The sequence below is a fragment of the Pinus tabuliformis genome, chromosome 5_1 (genome assembly GCF_031772625.1).
Source record: "Pinus tabuliformis cultivar Carrire ecotype Pingquan chromosome 5_1, CPIR1, whole genome shotgun sequence".
In the NCBI taxonomy this organism is placed as follows: Eukaryota; Viridiplantae; Streptophyta; class Pinopsida; order Pinales; family Pinaceae; genus Pinus; species Pinus tabuliformis.
The window spans coordinates 241,511,936-241,515,801 of NC_142305.1; the positions used below are offsets into that span (position 1 = coordinate 241,511,936).

General features: G+C 36.1%; 1 long non-coding RNA gene across 10 annotated transcripts; it reads right to left on the bottom strand.

Moving 5' to 3' along the window:
* Window positions 1-1,587: 1,587 nt before the first annotated feature.
* Window positions 1,588-2,603, bottom strand: LOC149164308 (uncharacterized). Of its 10 annotated transcripts, none has more exons than XR_016260229.1 (4): window positions 2,391-2,603; window positions 2,197-2,271; window positions 2,063-2,098; window positions 1,588-1,961 (listed from the first exon to the last, which is right to left on the bottom strand). It is a non-coding gene; the product is annotated as an uncharacterized LOC149164308 (long non-coding RNA). The 10 variants fall into 10 exon arrangements; XR_016260228.1 differs by having other exon boundaries at window positions 2,362-2,596; XR_016260223.1 differs by having other exon boundaries at window positions 1,588-1,947; window positions 2,197-2,266; window positions 2,391-2,591.
* Window positions 2,604-3,866: the final 1,263 nt, after the last annotated feature.

A 3,866-nucleotide genomic window follows, 5' to 3' on the forward strand; every position in this document is an offset into this window, starting at 1 on the left:
GTGTCAAATAAGGAGGAATTCGAATTCCCCTCATGCTGGAGGAAGGAATCTACATGAACTCTATATATGGGAGAAGACCTAATGTATTAGGGGTTGGAAATTCTCAAAGAAACAGAGGACTTTGTGTTATTGTATGTGACTGTATGTTTTCAGGATAATATAAGGAGTTGATTTCACTACTCAGGATTCAGCAAGGGTTTTTAATGTTTGATTTTCTTCATGGTTTCTTTCCTATACTTGCAGTAGTACAGATGCATGTTACTTAGAACTCATTTGAAGATGCTCTAATTTCTTTCATGTATTTGTGGACTATGTTCCTACACTATATCTCTATTCTACTTCTATGTGAAAGCCCTCTATGCCCTGACTTCCATGTGAATTTAATCTCATTGTTGTACTGAAACACACCTTGACTCCATGGCCCAATGGAATTTTGTTAATTGATATTTCAACCATTCATATACTTTTGTTCGAATTTTTCATAAGAGTTAGCCATCTTAATCTTCAAAGTAAAATCATTAACCCTTTGAGAGAGCCCTCTCAGGTTGAGGAGGCTAAGCCTCAGCCTAAAGTAGGTTTGAAATAGTTACTTAAGATCTTTCTGGTCAGCAGACTTCCAGGGTCTGATTTTGAGATAACATGTAGATTACAAAAATGTACTCTTTTCCTTTTGAGTGAAGTTTCTTGAAGAACAACAGAAGAATGATGATCTAAATTATAAAGTGGGAACTATTGTAACAATAATATGTTATGCCTTGGAAAATAAAAGTTAAATGTTATGTATTCTTTGTAAATGGAGTTTTTAGAAACAGAGGAATAAGTACCTGTGACTGTAACCAAAATAATGAGATTAACCAGAACTTAAAATATTACCCAACTAAATCTTTTAGGAACGAGAGCAAGAAAAGACTCATATGAGTCGGGTGCCCTCGCCGCTATAATAACATAAAAATTAAACAAAACACGACTTTTTCTTCATGAGTGGCTAGCTCTGTTACACTACAAATGCTTCTGGTAAAGAAGAAAATATTGTGATTACATGTAGAAGTAGTAAGGGATAAGGTCACCACCAAAATTGGGATTGAACAGAAAATGAAGAAATGTGTAACCCAACAATTGTTCATGGTTCAACAAGCTGTAACGAAAACTAATAGTAATGTTCTTTTACTAATTACTGGAAAGAAAATTGTGTGTAATAATGATTAATATCAGAAAGGCCAGGAAACAACAAGGTCAACTGAGAAATATGAGGGGATCAGTCTAGTTTCTGGGTCAAGTCGACTCAAGCCAGCAACCCGGAATTCGTTTTGGTTCCTGATAGACAAAAGGCATGTTGCATGTGACTAAGTAAAACGAAAGAATTTTCTTCCTATAACATAATTCGTTAAATTGTGATTTTGAAACATTAATGAACATAAATAATAAGAAATAGTGATTCTGAAACATCAATGAACATAATAAATCAATGTTATGGGGCGTAAACTGAAATAACAACCATTGCATGAAATACAACGAATAAGTCAAAATTCCTATCTTTAATATTAAGCCGACATAATTGTTAAAAAATATTGTTGTTGAGAGTATCCATAAGTGGTCGAGCATTCTTGATATAAATAAAGTCCATACAGAGCATATAAATCCAAGATACTCGCGTAGAAGAGTGAAACCCCACTTATTAGGCTAGGGTTTATAAAGAAATATATTCCTCCATAAATTTATACAGGTTCTAACTTACTATGAATAAACCCTTAAGAATATTTCAAAACCCTCAACCCAGAATAACTGTGTGGAAGTTGAAACCATCAATTCCCTTATAACCCTCAAATAAACCAAGGGATGGTACCCAAGTAGAACTTAAAAAGAAGAATCCCGCTAGGAGTGGTCGATTTAGTGATTAAGTATGTCGCAAACAAACAACATGCAACAGTGTAAGAGGGTAGTATATCTCTGCATCCATTAACCTGAGACTGAGCATAAGAAAGAAAATAAGAAAATATATTAAACTTAAAAGAAAAAGGAAATTACAAAGCATGACAAAAGCCATAAGGAGTTGCATCCATACCTGTTGGAAATCCCTTGCAAAGTTGAAACCCTTGAACTAGAAATTCATAGGCAGGGAACCAAGTGTAAGCACCGAAACCTATTTTTTAAACCATGTTTAATGAAGGAGTTTAGAGGCCGCTTAAGGTGTTATACCTGCCATGCCTGAACACCGATGTTGGGAGATGTAAAGCCATAGTTCGAGAGGGTTGTGCCTATTCATACCCTGACCTTGTCACAATAAACAAAACGATTCAGAGCCAGGGTGTATTACTAGAAACTAAAAGGAGAAACATGCCTAATGATCCAAACAGAGCATACTTGTAGACAATTTGATGGAAAATTCTTACTCCAAGTTGAAACTAGTGTAGAGCCCTTTGACCAAACGGTGGAGGAAGAATGATGGGTGGATCGATAGAGAAAACCAGGTAGTTATCCATATTCCATGAGAGAATGGTTGGACTGTCGGATCGAAACCCTAGGAGATCAAGGGTTGGATCGATACCAGTTGTCAAATCATTATAATCGAGATTGTTCGACGGAAGGTGGAATTCGATACATAAATTTTGACATACATTTTGAGTCGTAGCTTCATAAACATGTAATTAATTATACATATCATATATCACATTGCTATAACCTATAAAGGGTATTAAGTTATGCAGGTACCTTATAATTTTAATGATATGTGTTCATAAGAAGTATTAATAAGGGAAACCCAATGTATTTGAACAATAAAGATTATTTACACGTCATATGTACATAACTCAATATTTAACAAATTAACAATTGTAATATGAACACATAAGCCTTTCTAATTACATAGATTATGGAATCCACAGTAAGAACTATGAGTAAAATGATTTTTTTTATTTTATTTTACTATTGTTGTATATAATATAAATTGAGGAATTTTTTTATAAGAAATTAATTAATTTTTCTTATTCATTGATATTTATAAATGTTTGTTTTATATGTCCACGAGGCCTTGGATAGAAAATGATTTTAAGACACTCCTTAATACGAAGTAAAATAAAATTGCAAATAAAATAATTACCTCTAAAACCAAATATAACATATCTCTGAACCGGATTGAAAAACAAACCATATCAATTACAACAACCAAAAATTTAAATAGGCCGAATAGGCGAATGGATTGCAGCTGGGCATCGGTACAAAATGATCCCAGCTGGCATGAATTAAATAACATCCTACATCAAGATCATGCTGATGCGGTTGCCTGGCAGCGGCGCTCAGCGCAATGATTTCATTCTCCATCGGATATGATGTTACAACGGTCTCCCACAGGTTCCATCACACATACGGGCAGGATACTCTGTAGGCGGAAGGACAGAGTATTCAAGAAACGATCATACTATCCAGCCTTTAGATTTCATATGGTTAATGACTGTAATAAGGAGAGCATGCCACCCAGGGGGAGATTGCGATTCCCAAGCGGCAATTGGGTTAAGGTACCAAGGCGACGTGCATATCATGACGGCGAAGTATCGCCATTACCCTTGTTTAATGGTGGTGTTTTAGGCAGAGCAATTAATGATTCAGGTCGATCGTGCTGGGTTTGGCTCGCCAGGTGGCAGGATCTTGGGCCCTCAAGCATTGCATGTAGTTTATTTAACCTCCATCTGCATTGTATTACTGATAGCCATTTCGTAGTTCAATTCTATCAGCCCAACGTCTGTAGGTTGATGGAGTATCAGGAGCGGCGCGGAGGTAGGCTTACGCGTAGTCACACGGCGAACTTAATGGAGAAGGGTAAGAGCCCTGTGGGGGACACCATGAAGAAGGCGTTTATCGATATTCAGGGG